This window comes from Nelumbo lutea, chromosome 1 (genome assembly GCF_056320005.1).
Source record: "Nelumbo lutea isolate HS-2025 chromosome 1, American lotus-T2T, whole genome shotgun sequence".
NCBI classification, from domain to species: Eukaryota; Viridiplantae; Streptophyta; class Magnoliopsida; order Proteales; family Nelumbonaceae; genus Nelumbo; species Nelumbo lutea.
In genome coordinates this window covers 64,971,006-64,986,414 of record NC_142684.1, presented here as the reverse complement: position 1 = coordinate 64,986,414, position 15,409 = coordinate 64,971,006, and the positions used below count along the sequence as shown (strand labels likewise).

The following is a 15,409-nucleotide window of genomic DNA, read 5'->3' as shown; positions in this document are numbered from 1 at the left end:
ACCTCCAAATAAACTAAGGCTCCAACTCCATAAGTCTAGCAAAGGAGTAGGAATTCAGCAAATGGAAACAGTCATCATTCTAGGCCTTGCACAAGAAACACCAATTCGGGGAGAGACAAAGAGAGGGTCTCTTTTTCTGCAAGTTTTCCAAGGTATTGATTTTCCAATAGAAGATTTTCCAATAGAATACAACAATCTTTGGAGGGATAAGTCGGGCCCAAAACTCTTTGAAAGGGAACCCTTAGGAGTTGGAGTTGGAACTGAGGGATTTTTGAAAAGAAGAGCAAGTGAAAATACCTTTAGGAAGGGGAGTCCAGACTCTTTGATTTGAAGAAGTGGGGTCCAAACAAATAGACTCTAGTAAATGAAGAAGCTTAGTGATACAAATTGACTCACCATCCCTCAATCCCCTACAAAAACCGAAATCCCAATTTAAAGACAAGGGACTTAACGGGTTCGGAAGAAAGTTTGCAATTGGCTCATTTTTGTAAAGGGATAGGGAATAAAGCGATGGGAATCGATCTTTGAGGAGTTGAGTACCCACCCAAACATCCTCCCGAAACCTGATAACATCATCGAAAACAAGCATCATACCTGATAAAACTGAGGAAGCGAGGAAGAATGCCATTTATAGCTTTCCAAGGTGTTGTAAGGGTAGCCCGATGAGATATCCTAGCATCCCAACCATTTCCCGAGCAGCCGTCAATGCTAAACACCACCTCATGTCATAACCTCTCTCTCTCTCTCTCTCGTGGCCATCTCCATAACCACTTCTCTAGGAGGGCTACATTCTTCAATACTATATTCCCAATCCCTAGACCCCCTTCTTCCTTAGGTTTATTAACTATCTCCCATCTAACCAGATGATCTTTCTTCACCTCCCCCAGTTCCCATAGAATGTCCCTCATTATCTTCTCCAATTTCTTAGCCTCCCTTTGTGGAATCCTGAACACTGATAGGTAGTAGGTTGGAAGGTTGGCAAGTATAACCCTAATCAAGGTCACCCTACCCCCTATTGAGATGTAATTCTTTTTCCAAGGTGCCAATTTTTTATCAATTTTTTTCGCAATAGGGGCCCAGAAACTGATTTTTTTAGGATTTGCTCCTAAGGGTAGCCCTAGTAGGCCAAAGGCCAAGAGAGGTAATGCAGCCTAAGCACTCAGCAATGAAATCAATCTCCCAATCCTCCATATTTACTCCGGCCACACAACTTTTGTCAAAGTTTATCCTCTGATTGGAGGCAAACTCAAAGGTTCTTATTAACTTCTTAAGGTTGTCCACCTTTCTCAAATCACTCCCTTCACAGAAAATAACTATATCATCTGCAAACTAAAGATGGGTTAATGAACAACCTCTCCTCCCTATTCTCCATCCGTTTAGGTGGCCCTCCTCATCTGCTTTGGAGATCATTCTACTAAGAACATCAACAACGAGTGTAAAAAGGAATGGAGAAAGTGGATCACATTGTCTTAAACATCTGTTGACTGGAAAGAAATCCTTAACCACTCCATTCACCATGACTGAATAATGACAAGAACTTAAACATCCTCTTATCCAATTACACCATTTGTCTCCAAACCCACGTATTCTTAACACCTCCCACAAGAAATTCCAATCCACTAAATCATAAGTCTTTTCCAAATCCAATTTGCAAACAAAACATTTTTTGCCAGATCTCCTCATCTCTTCCACACTCTCATTTGCAATGAGGATTTGATCTATGATTTGTCTATCCGGTACAAAGGCTCTTTGTGCTTGGCTAATGAGAGAAAGGAGAACTACTTTGACCCTCCTAGAAAGAATTTTTTCCAACGGATTTGATTTTATCTATTTTACGGAATTCTTTTTATTATATTTTATGTTCTTGTGTTTTTTTTTATTCTTTACATATTTTTTTCACTTTTTCTATTATTGTTTCCCTTTTAGCAGCCTATTTTCCTCCTATTCTCTATCCAACGGATGCTTACAACGGAATTCATTTCATTATGATTATTTTCTTTTAGGGAAAATTCCCCATAGGTACCTATACTTTATATTGAGTGCCAATTTAGTATCATACAACTTTCAATTTGTGACAATTTGATAGCAAATGTTAAATTTTCGTCAACTAGAAGATAAAAAGTCCTAAATACCCCCAGTCATTTCCATTAACGATTAAAATTACGAAAATAACCCATCATCTATTTCAACGCAAGTGGGAACCACTGTTTCATAATCCAAAAACCAGCTCCCTCAGCCGGTGGTGTCAAGCGACTGCGCCGCTGGAAAAGTTGATTTTGACGATCGTACAGGATGCTGGAAAAATTGAAGTCGAAGAATCCAATACCGTTGTTGGAGGACGACTCCTGTTGCCCGTCGCTGGAACATTATTGCGCCTACTGTTTACTCAGCCGTTGTCGGAGAAGACGACTTGTTGCCGGTGCCGAAGAAACCAGGGCCAACTGGTAAAAATTTACGCCATCTTGTATTTCTTCCTCTTCCTCAAGCTCCCTCTATTCCGCTTTTAACAGTAATCGCCGCTGCAACTTCGGGCACACCACCACCCGCGCTCCCTCTCTTCTTTCCGTTTCTCCTTCTTTCTTCTTCTTCTTGGAAAACCCCCCTGATTTGCCGTTTCTTCCCTGCGAACGAATAAACGCGACGGCGGCGTTTCATCACCGTTGCAACCTGTAACTCGTCACAACAGTGGCATGGCGGTTATAATGGCAGTGATGAGTTGCATGTTCACTCCTTAAGGAGATTAAGCTATATATAGATGGTAAGGTAACTTAGTAGATTATACCATCTCTGCTTTGCTCTGACTTTTGCCCTCACATTTCAAATCCTCGTCCCGTTTAAAAAAGAAAGCACGAGAAGTCACAAATCTGAAGAACGTGAGAGACGAGATCGAGACGAAACGGAGAAAGAGGAGCATCTTGATCTTGATCCATATCTCGAACTTAGATCCAGGTCCAGGTCTAGATACCTGTTTAATCCTGTGAGAACAAGTTAATTAGTCAAGTCGAAGTAGACGCCTCAGATCTTTTGTTGTCGAATCATCGACGATCGCAGGGCCGTCTTTTTTCTTCGAAAAATTTAGTAACGGAAGAGCACTGTGAGAAGGGGAGAGTGAACACACAGATCCGGCGTACACATCGGACCCACGACAGTTGGAGGCAAAACCGATTTCAGGTCCCCGCACTGCTGTGACGAGTTGCAGGTTGCAGCGGTGATGAAACGCCGCCGTCGCGTCTATTCGTTCGCAAGGAAGAAACGGCGAATCAGGAGGGTTTTCCAAGAAGAAGAAGAAGAAAGGAGAAGTGAAAAGAAGAAAGAGAGGGAACGCGGGCGGGCCCGAAGTTGCGGCGGCAGTTACTGTTAAAAGCGAAACAGAGGGAGCTGAAGAAACAGTCGCCATCTTTTATTTCTAATTTTTTACCCAGTTGGCACTGGTTGTCTCTTCGACGCCGGCAACTAATCTTCTTCGGCAGCGCAGTCGCTTGACACCATTGGCACGAGGGAGTTGGTTTTCGGATTCTCTCTAGATGCAAGTATGAACAGTGATTTCCACTTGCATTGGTCGAAATAGATGATGGGTTATTTTCGTAATTTTAATCGGTAATCAAAATAACCGAGGGTATTTAAGATTTTTTATTTTCTAATTGACAAAAATTTAACACCAGATATTAAATTGTCACAAATTGAAAATTTAAGTATTAAATTATCGTGCAGGTACTAAATTGACACTCGGCAAGTACAAATTACCTATCAGGCCCTTCTTTTTATTTGTTTTTACTCCTCAGAATCGGCAAATCGGGACATCCCAGATCCATTACCTCTTCTCCATCAATTAACCATTCCTTTCCCCCTTTATATACTCCTTGTCTCTAATATAACATTTATTTCTTTACATTTTTGTTGCATATAGGTCAAACGAATTAATTCAAACTGACAGAACAAATAACAAATTAAAAATTAAGAAAGCTAACTGATTCAATGAAATGAAGCAAACAATTACCTAATTCGCACTCAGATAACTAAAAACGAAGACAGTGTCATATAGAGTAAACAGCAATTAACAAAGCAGACGAAATGGCATATTGATGTTGGCCATAAACACGACTGACAGAAGAAATAACAAATTAACAGAATGAACTGGACGGCAAGCCAGCAATGGTAATCACTCGAGAAGAAAAATCGATCAAACAAAGAAGAAACAAGTAAAAAAATACGGTTGATTCCTTAAATAGCTAGCAATTTCGGGCTAGATCCACATGATGATTAAAACTTCCGAGAACAATAATTGTTGCTGGATTGAATTGGCGAAGAAGGTTTCGCCGGAACTAGTTCAGCAGAAACTCCATCAACGGATCTGCTTACTACCCCACTTGGATGCCGCTATTCCTCGACAAAATACAGGAAAGGAAAAACTGGAAAACCAGAAAAAAGAAGAAAAAAATGAGAAACGATGACAGAGTACCTAATTGGGATTTTGGCCTGATATTGATTGCCGCAATGGAGTGCTATGAGTCGCTGCTCAGCTGGCGATGAAAATGGAGACAGGGGGTCGTTCGATGATTCGAGGAAAATGAGAAAGGAGGAGAGAGGGAGAGGTGACGAGCAAAGGGAAAATCGATGAGAGAAGGATGAGAACGGAAAGGAAACAAGGGGAAATGATTTGGTTACTGATGGTTGTGTTCAAACCCGCTGATGCAACAGGTTGCAATGGTGAGGAAGACACCCAGGGGTGGTCGAAGATGATGTATGGCGAGAGATATAGAAAGAGGAGAGAGGCGGAGAAAGAGAGAAAGAGGGAGAGGACAGAATGGAAGAGAAATGGGATAGAAGAGAGGCTGGACAGGAAGTAGTTGCCGCTGGTTCGCCGCTTGAAGACGATAAACAGTCCTCCCCTTTCGAGTGTAGTTTTATATCAGGCAGGTGGCAATCTCGTAAATTTTGGGAAGTCCGAGTGTAGTTTTCGGCAATTTCACGAATTCGGGTCAAACCCAGTCCAAGGAGTCAACCGAGCTTGATGGGGGGGGGGGGTGGGTTTGGGTCAATGATTGGAGGGTTGAGAGGGGTCCCGGCCGTAGAGAGGGGGGTTTTGCGTGTGTAGAGTGACATTGGCCGAAATAGAATCTTTTTGGATGAATGGTCAAATAGGGGTATTTTTTTGTTGAAATTTGGTAATGTAGGGTTTTTTTGAACATTCTAGGTTGATTTGTGGGGTCATATTGGTCCAAATAGGCGCAGATCGAGCAGATCTAGAAAGGGCTTGATTCGGTTAATTTGGAGCCTCGAAAAGGAATCTTGGTGCAATGGCAGGGCAAAAAAATGTATCTTTGGCTGAAATTTTATAGGTAGAGTATCTGGGATCTTGTGGTAATATCTGATTGGTCTAGGGTGGTCAACATCGTAAGAATTTGGGTCAATGGGATGATTCAAAATGGAATCTTGGTTTGATGGAAAGGGAAACAAGAGGATCTAGGGTTGAAACTTTATGGAAAAGTGTTTTGATGTATATGGAGTTTAATGGTGTGGTTTTATCGGTTTGGGTGTGTTAAGATCAAGGGAATCTGGGTTTCGAGGATTTAGACTAATGAGAGGCATCGGAATGGAATCTTCGCTTAATGAAGGGGTAAACGGAGGAATCTTGAGTTGAAACGTTATGGGTAGTTATTTTGAGAGGTCTTGAGTCTGATGGCGGTATCTAACCTGAGGGTAAAAGTGTAGACGAGGGTTGATCAGGGCCATCAGATTGTATCGAATGGATTTAACTGTGTATTTAGGTGCTTTACGGCTAAAAGTTGGGATTTTTGGGTTTTTTGATGTTTTGAAGAGATTAAGAGGATCTGATCAGGTGTTTAGAATAAATTGGAGGTTCAGACAGTAGACCGAGCAAAAATAAGGTGCTGATAGATGGTATAACACTCACTCAATGGCATTTTATCAGGATTATTGGGATGTTCTGAAAAGTGATATTCAAAGGGTCTCTAATGAGTTTTTTGGGAGAGGGTGATAAATCTAAGATTGAATTCCACTTTCATTGCCTTGGTGAAAGAAAAATGGGGCAAACCATCCAAAAGAATTCAAACCGATTAGCATGGCAAATGGCTTGTATAAGATAATCACTAAGGTGCTTTCTTGGAGGATCAAAACAATGCTTCCTTCCATCATTCATCAAATCAAGGGGCTTTTGTGAATAATAGGCATATCATTAATCGAATTTTAATTATTAATAAAAATGTTGAGGAACTAAAAAGAATTGGAAAAAAGACCTAGTTTGCGAGCTTGATCTAGAAAAGGCCTATAACATGGTTAATTGGTTATTCTTAGAAGAGGTGATGAGAAGGTTTGGGTTTGGAGATAGGTGGTGTATGTGGATAAGGACTCATCATTACTCTATTTTTGTGAATGGAATTATAGTGGATCACTTCCCTACTACTAAAGGAATTAGACAAGGGGACCCACTTTCCCTGTTTCTTTTTACTCTAGTTGTTAAGGTCTTAGAAGACTAATCTCTAGGGCAGACTCTAGAAACTTAGTGAGAGGATGAAGAGTTTCTAGGGATAGGGTGTCGATCACAGATTTACAATTTGTTTATGACACTACCCTTTTTTGTGAGGGTGATGATTTAAAGTGGGTTGGGAATCTAAAATTAGCGGTTCAACTCTTTGAGTGGTGGGGGTTAACATGGATGAGAGGGAGATATCAAAATGTGTAGTGATATTGGGATGTACGATTTCTCAATGGCCAATGAAATTACTTGGGATTACCTTTGGGAGATAACTCAAGGTATAGTAGTTTTTAGAACCTTGTGATTAATAAATTCACTAAAAGATTAGCTTCATGGAAGAAAAACTCTCCTCTCTCTCTCTCTCTCTCTCTCTCTCTCTCGGAGGTGGGATCACTTTAAAAAAGGTCTTCACTAATTTGCTTGTATATTTTTTATCTATTTTCAAAATCCCAAAAGGGGTGAGTAGAAGGCTGGAAAATCTAATGAGGGATTTTCAAAGGAAGCCAAGGGAGGGAAGAGAAAAAGAACCCTAGAGTTAGTTGGGAGGTAGTTAGTAGAAGTAAGAATTTTAGTGGCTTAGGGATAGGAAACATTAAGATAAAAAATGTAGCTTTATTGGGAAAGTGTCTTTGGAGACTTCTAGTAGATAGGGACAAGTTATGGGTTAAGGTGATTTTGAGCACACATGGGCTGGCAGCTAATGGTTAGGGCATGAGGTATTGGCTCAGGCTACAAGAGCTTCCCCTTAGAAACCCATACATGACATTCTTCCACCCCTCTTGAGAGCCTTTTATCAGGTACAATTGTGCTCTTGCAATCTTGTTAAATTTTGGGAACATATTTTGGTGGGGGACTCGGCACTAAAAGAACAATTTCCTTCCTTGTTTTGCATCTCAAATTTTAAAGATGAGCTTATGTCAACTTTTTTTTGTTCCTTCTAATCCAATGTCTGGTTTTGATTGGGACTTGGGTTTTAGGAGGGGAATTAGACACTCTGACATAAATAATGTATTAGCCCTACTCCAAATTTGGGAAGGGGTATTCTTGGATCAATCGAAACTAAATAGTCATCTTTGGACCTTGTCTTCTTCTAGCTCCTTTACTTGTGCTTCCTTTTTTAAGAGTCTAGTTCAATCCTCTAATATTCTTGGGCAGAATTTTCCTATTAGGTAAGTCTATGGTAAACCTATTCCACATGGATTGTAGCTTTTTGTTGGGAAGCCTTCCTAGAATGGTTCAACATATGTAACCTACTTCAAAGAAAAAGACCTAATCGCCTCCACACTGGTGCATTCTCTATAAGGTGGATCCGCCCTAAATATACAAAGCTTGTTTGCTTCCTCTTCCATCAGGTGACCAAAGAAAAGGGGTTGGATATTATGGAGATGCACTAGAGCAATGGTTTGCTAGACAGTTTAGGAAGAAAGAAATCTAAGGATATTTTCTAAAAAGGAGAGAATCAGAGAATCTCTAATTTGAGTCATTACCATCAAAGTGGTGCATTGGATAAAATCCTTGGGGATTTTTGAGGATATTTCTCCAAATGCCTTGCTTAGAAATTGGAAGGAAGTGGCTGATCCAGCCCCTTCTAAGGCTACAATTAGGCCTCTTTGGTTCCGCTAGCTGGTGGTTTCATTAAGCTGAATTTCGATGGGAGTAGTGAAGGTAAACCTAGTCTTTCAGATATTGTAGGTGTTTTTAGAGATGAAGAAAAAATTGTTATTTTTAGGGCCAATAAGTAGAGGTGATTCACCTAGAGCTGGGATTATGGCTGTATTAGGCGTGAAAAGGAAAAAGGAGCTAAATATTAGAAAATTGATTGTTGAATGTGACTCTAAATTGGTGATTAATTAGCTACAAAAAGAGGAAACTAGGCTATGGAATTATGTTAATGAAAGGAGGAGGTTTAAATAGCTAACTCAGAATATGGAAGTTAGATTTTAGTGGGTGAAGAGAACTCCTTTACTAATTACTTGTTAAATAAGGTATGGGAAGGGGTAACTTGTTTTGGGTTTTGTTGTAAGTTTGAGTAACCATTGTGGGGAGGGTTACAAGAGCTTATCCCTCCCTTTTTCTCTTGTATCTTCTTTAATTAATTGAATAGAATGTATTTGTTATTGATCAAAAAATAAAAAGAATATCAAGTAATGGAGCTACAACTACACCTATGCCCCAGTGTTTTAAAATAGGCATTTACACATAGGCAAGGTGCCTTTCAAGGAATGTGTGTTGCCTAAACCCAATCACAGCCCCTGTCAAAAGGTGTGTGTGCCTTGCACCTCAGCTTACTGATATACCTCTTCAAAATGTCTTTTCTCTCTATTTTTTTTGTGGATTTGCACCTCTATAATAGTATATTAACTTCTAAGTTGTCTTTTATTGTTGTTTATACACTAGTAATGATCTATTAACTTTTAAAATAAACAAAAGAAAAACTTTCCAAATACCTGAAACCTTAGTTCTTGAAAGTAGGATCTGAAATAGCAAAATTTCTATTTAAGAAGAAACAAAGATACAACTAATATTTGATTCCTAATCTAAAATAGAATGAACTGAAATTAAAATCATAAAACCAATTTCTTTATATATACAAGCCAAAAATATGTAAATTTGTAGCTCTACCCGAACCACCACTTGGACTTGTTTGGCCTTGCCTCAAAGAATCATCTACTTGAAATAATGCAATTAAGAAATAATTAAATAGATTGTAAGTTTCACATGCTTGAATTTTTTAGTACTTAAAGCACTTTTCTACAATCCACATATGTTTGCTCTCACTTCCAAATTTCCACTTTAAATATGTTTTTATTTATTTTAATTTGAGTCAATGGGATTTTAACACTTAATTTCTTTTAAAATTTAAGATTATAGTTTTTAAGTTTTTTTTTTAATTTTTTAGAAATTTGCACCTTTTTTCAAAAGGCACGTCTACCTTGTGCGTTGAGCCTAGGACACTAAAAGGCCTTTGTGGTTCTCTTGCACCTTGCACATTTAAAACATTGTCGTGCTCAATTACATTATATTATATAACTACAACTAGGCACCCATCTAGCTAAAACAACACCCATGCAATAACTACAACTAGGCACCCACCTTCCTCTCTTCTCCTATTGAGGGTCTTGAGCTTGCTTAAGATTTGGCTTTTAGAAGAGGGGCAAGGGACTTAGATTTAAACAATGTCTTGACCTTACTTTCAGATTCTTCAAGGAGTCTACTTAAACCCTTCGAAGTTGGATTCTCGTATGTGAATCCCTTCCCCTTCTGGCATCTTACCTATGCCTCCTTCAAAGCCTTAACTTTCCCTTCTAATAGTATTGGGAAAATCTTTCCAGTTAAGGAAGTTTGGGGTAAAACTGATTTCACCTAGGATTAAGGCTTTCTATTAGGAAGTCTTCTTAGGAAAGATTAACATTAGTGATCTTCTTCAAAGAAAGAAACCTTTTTGGTGCTTATCCCCTAATTGGTATATTCAATGTAATGCCAATAGTGAGTCTTGCTTTCACTTATTAATTGGGAGTGATTTCTTTCTTCCTTTGGTTGTAGACGGACTCTTCCACCAGATGTGTGAAGCCTCTTTAATTCTTTTGCTGGTAGTTGGACAAAATAGTGGAGAAAGGTATTATAGAGATGCACAAGAGCTGCAATATGATGGGCAATTTGGGAGAAAAGAAATTAGAGGATTTTTGCTGATAAGGAGAGGAATAGAGGGGCAATTATTGAGGTAATCACTACAAGGGTAATACAATGGGTGAAATCTATGAAGCTATTTGAAGACGTTTCTACAACATCTCTGTTGAACAATTGGAAAGAAGTGGCTCATTCAGCCCCTAATAAGAATGTTCTTCATCCTTTGCAGTCTCTTCTAGATCCTGGCTTCACGATGTTGAATTTTGATGGCAGCAGTGTTGGAAACCCCAGCCCTTCGGGCATTGGAGGCATCTTTAGGAATGAAGACGGTGAGTTATTGCTATGTTTCCAAACCCAATTGGGGAAGGAGATTCTCTCCAAGCTGAAGTATTGACTGTCTTGGAAGGTTTTAAAAGGGCTAAGGAACTCAACATAAGCATGCTTGATTATTGAAGGAGACTCTAAATTGGTAGTAGATTGGTAGAAAAAGGAGGAGAGCAAGGCGTGGAATTACTTAAATGAGAAAAGAACTTTTAAGTATGGCAGTAAGATTGCAATGGGTCAAGAGGTGTACTAATTCCTTTGCAGATGCACCGGCCAAACAAGGGGTGTAAAGAAATCATTTGTTTTGGTCATGTCTGTAATTTTTTTGCTTTTTGGGGAGTTAAAAGAATTTCTCTCCCCCTGCCTTCGTACCTCTCTCTCTCTTTTCATTAATGAAGTGGTTCTGTTATAAAAAAAAAAAAAAAAAGTTATTGGCTTTTGTATGTAGGAAGCTCTGAAATAATGATAATGACAATAAATCATTTTTTTATTAACAATTCACTCCACGTTATAACAACAAGTTAACAATTTGCGTCGATAAGTTTGCATGAAAAGATAAGCTCAATAAAACAGGATTTGTGAAAAAAAAAAAAAAAAAAAAAACAGATTCTCAGCATGTAAGTGTAACCCGGGCACCAATAACTTCAAGAACGCAGAAGTGATCATGGGCACAAACCATATAATTCACCTAGGCACACAGTACCTAAAACCCAATTGTGTCTTGACAGAACCCAATTCTATCAACAAAGGCATCTCAATCAGCACCCCAGAACCACCACAGATGATCCCAAATGGAAGACAATAAGGATAGACGTGTAATGCACATCCTAATTGAATAAAATAACACCGAGTAACCCAGTAATCAAAAACGTACTCAAATAATAAATTGTTTCATCAAAGGGGTAGACCGAATTGAATGGAAATCAACAACAAACTAGAAATAGGAAGAAAGAAAAGGGTAAAAGTGGGTCTTTCAGCCAAAACAACGGTCAAAACGGGCTCAAGTGTTTGGGTAAATGTCAATAGAATTGAGTTCAACAAAGAGAAAGATACAGATTTGAGACTTTGAAAAAGAGCCAAACAGAGTATTTGCAGGAGTTCCCAGAGGGTTCGATTTTCGAAGTAGAAGTAGAGCCCGGGACGGCAGTCGCTCCTCCCGCAACCAATTCTCTCATTTTCTACTGTTTCTTAAGAATAGAACCCTCCTATTGTTTCTTACAAATAGAACCCTCTTTCTCTCCCTTACGTTTGTTGTGTTGGGGTGGAAAGTGGAATGCAGTCCCCACGTCCCTGGTACCTCGCTGTGTGAGTCTTCCGACGACCGGTTCGGTCACTGGTGGGGGCGGGACGCTCTCGTGTTTGGAGTGGAATTTTCAGTCCATTATTGTGTGACATGTTGGTGGGGTTTAAACCTTCAATTATTCAAAACTCTCTGTTCAATCTTTATCCGACGAATCTAAATTGACTTCTGGACCATCTTTGTTCTTTTAAAGGTTTTCCGGTCATCAACGGTTTTGACCTTGAGCATTTCCTCGACCAAAACACTGATCAGATTTTACCATCTAAAGCCATTTCCTCGACCAAACGCCGGATGCAACACATGAAAAATAGAAATTGATATAAGCGCATATGGCAAAGCCGGGGATTGCGCCACGTGGCATCAGTCAGACGAGATCTTGGCCAGCCATTCCTAACAACCCTTTACTCAATTGCAAGGTAAAGTATAAAAGGGGGTACCTAGCTTAACGTAGATCCATCTTGTTCATTACTCTTTTCTAGTTCTCTTGCGAGTGACCTTGTTTGAGCCCTTGTCTCAAGCCTTGTCTATCCCCTCAAACGCTTGACTAATTTGATCGTCGAAATCTATACCCCTGAGACAACACCCGGGGCCTCTGACGTGCTCTCTTATTCTCAAGTTGGACACATCAGACTCGGCCAAAGATGTGAAATTGGCTTGTTGCCCTCGGCCCCATCCTTGTCAGCAACAGAAATGATGCGGACCATGAAAAAGACAATCAAAAACTTAATTAGGGTAAAAATCAAGCATCCTATTCAAACCACACGTTGCTTCTTGAAGGAATTATTGTTTTACATTGTATATCCCACGCATAGATGGAGTAAAGACATGAATGCAAATGAAATTGGATTTGTGCTCAAACCGCCCTTAATGCAAACTATAGCAAAAGAGTGGGAGTGTGGTGTAGGGATGACCATGGGACGGGTAGGGCCAGGCGGGGTATTTCTAGGTCAGGCATCCAAGCCAGACCATATGAATATACAATATTTATAATCAAAATTATATAACATGAATTGGGATCTGCTCCTCACAGAGTTAAGGGTGGATTTGAGCCAAGCTGAGTCGAATATTTGTCTATTGAAGCTGAACTTGCCAAAAAAAATGTTAGGCTCAAGGTCGATTTGAGCTAAAGACTTGAGTTCGAATTCGGCTTGGCTTAAAAGTTCATATATTCAAACTTAACTTAGCTCAGCTCAAGCTTGATTATGAGCCAAGCTTCCTATAAAAAATAAAAATATACATGTAAAAATATTTTTATTTTACATGCAAAAAATAAGAATTATAAAAAATATTTATTATTAAACATAAAAAATAAAAGTATTGTATATATATAGACTCCGACGAACATAAGAGCCGATGCACACCGACTTGAGCACTTCAACATCCAGCAAATTCCTCGAGCCGAGAACATAAGAGCCAATGCATTTTCCAAGTTGGCCAGCTCCCCAAGAACCAACCTCGGCAAAACAATACGATTGGACATCCTGGCCCAGTCGAGCATCACGCAGATAGTTCTCCTCGTCCTCCCGGTATAGAACGACCCATCCTAGATGGACCCTATAACACAGTACCTTCAAGGCACACTTCTAGAAGATTGGACAAAAGCAAAGAAGCTCCAGCACAGATCAGCCCGGTACTACCTTCTCCAGGGTCAACTCTACCGCCACTCACATACTCTCCCCTACCTGAAATGCCTCTCCCCATTCGAGGAAGATTACGTTCTCAGGGAGATCCATGAAAGCACTTGCAGAGACCATCCTGGCGCGCACACGCTGGCACACAAGGCACTCCGGCAAGGTTATTTCTGGTCGATGATGAAACAGGATGCGGCCCAGTTGGTTCAAAGATGCAACAGTTTCCAACGACACTCCAATCTCCACCACCAGCATGCAGTCCCCCTGAAGCCAATCACCAGCCCATGGTCGTTCGTGCCATGGGATGGACATCCTCGGCCCCTTTCCCATTGCGGTTGCTCAGAAGAAGTTCCTCCTGGTGGCGGTGGATTACTTCACCAAATAGGTAGAAGCCGAAGCTCTAGCACGCATTACTGTGCATAATGCCCAGAACTTTTTCTAGCAAAGTATTATTGTCTGTGGATTCGGTATTCCGCACATCCTCATCACAGATAACGGGACATAGTTCACTGACCGAAAGTTCGAAGCTCTCTGCACCGACCTAAATATCAACCACCAAACCACGGAAGTACACCAACCTTGAGCAATGGGCAGACCGAGGTGACCAACCGAACCCTACTGCACGATCTGAAGACTCGATTGGACCATGCCAAGGGGAGGTCGGCCGAGGAACTATCAAGCATACTCTGGGCATACAGGACTACTCCGCGGGCAACCACCAGTGAGACTCCCTTTAGCCTGACCTACGGCGCCGAGGCTATGGTTCCTGTAGAGATTGGCCCCCCAACCTTCTGGGTCGAGCTCTTTGGTGAGGACCAGAACAACGAGGACCTCTACGCAGAGTTAGACCTGATCAAGGAAGCCCGAGACCGAGCATATGTCAGGATGGTAGCACAACAACAAAGGATGGTGAAGTACTACGACACTAAAGTCAGAAGACATGAATTCAAGACTGGCGACCTCGTCCTTCGCAAAGTCATAGTACCCGCGCCTAGAGAAGGAAAGCTCGGACCGAACTAGGAAGGACTGTATAAATTCACCAAGGTCCTTGGCCCAGGCACCTACAGGCTCAAAGACCTAGATGGCCAACCAATATTGAGGAGTTGGAACTCGAGAAGTCTCAAGATGCACTACCAGTAGACTTGCAAGCAATAAGAGTTTCCTTTCTTTTAAGCTACAACTCTAACCCCAAGACACACACATGCCCACTGCACACACCGCACATACACATGCTAAGCCGCACTCCAAATCGAATTGACTTCGTCGATCTCCGAACAACTGAGTCCATTACGCCCATCTCGGCAGCATATCACCGACTAAGCTACCCAACTCAGCTGACAACGGCTGAGCCTAAACATGGAGGAATAACGCCCCCGCCCACCAAGGCCTAAGGGTGGTCGAGGAACTCTGCACAACCGCCGGCTTAATGGCTAAGCTAGTTGGGAAACGACTGCCCTACAAGTGCTCCAAAAGCTCCTGAGATTGGAAACTGAGCATCCCATGGCTAAGAACTCAGGAATCGAAAGATCTCAGGCAACTACACCTCGACCGGCACAAGACCGGGGATGTCGAGGCCACAGCCAACTATACCTTGGTCGAGACAAAACCGGGGATGCCGAGGTGAAGCCCAACCGGCTATGCCTCAACTAACAAACTAAAATTGCAGAAATACAAAGAAGTCCCCCAAGGAACAACCTACCCCGGCCGGTCACACCCCTGTCAACAGGATACAATAAGATGACGAGGCATAGCCCATCCCGGCACACACAATAGCGTAGCCAGACATGCCTCGGTTGGGAAAAGAAAAAGGCACTAGGGTAGCAACATATATGGACAGAATAAAGAAAAACTAAATATTAATTCATTACATCGCTTAAGGCTCAGCATACCGAGCGCAAGAAAAAAGAAAAGAGAGAGAGAGAGAGAGAGGGAGAGAGAAGGCAGCCGCTCAATCCTTGACAGTAGAGTCAGCAGCACCATCAGCAGGTTCGACTTCAACATCAGCTCCCTCGGCAGATCCTTATAGAGAAT

General features: G+C 41.1%; 1 long non-coding RNA gene across 1 annotated transcript; it reads right to left on the bottom strand.

Moving 5' to 3' along the window:
- Positions 1-2,160: 2,160 nt before the first annotated feature.
- On the bottom strand, positions 2,161-4,851 carry LOC148874965 (uncharacterized). The gene is made up of 2 exons (XR_016102909.1): positions 2,783-4,851; positions 2,161-2,667 (listed from the first exon to the last, which is right to left on the bottom strand). It is a non-coding gene; the product is annotated as an uncharacterized LOC148874965 (long non-coding RNA).
- Positions 4,852-15,409: the final 10,558 nt, after the last annotated feature.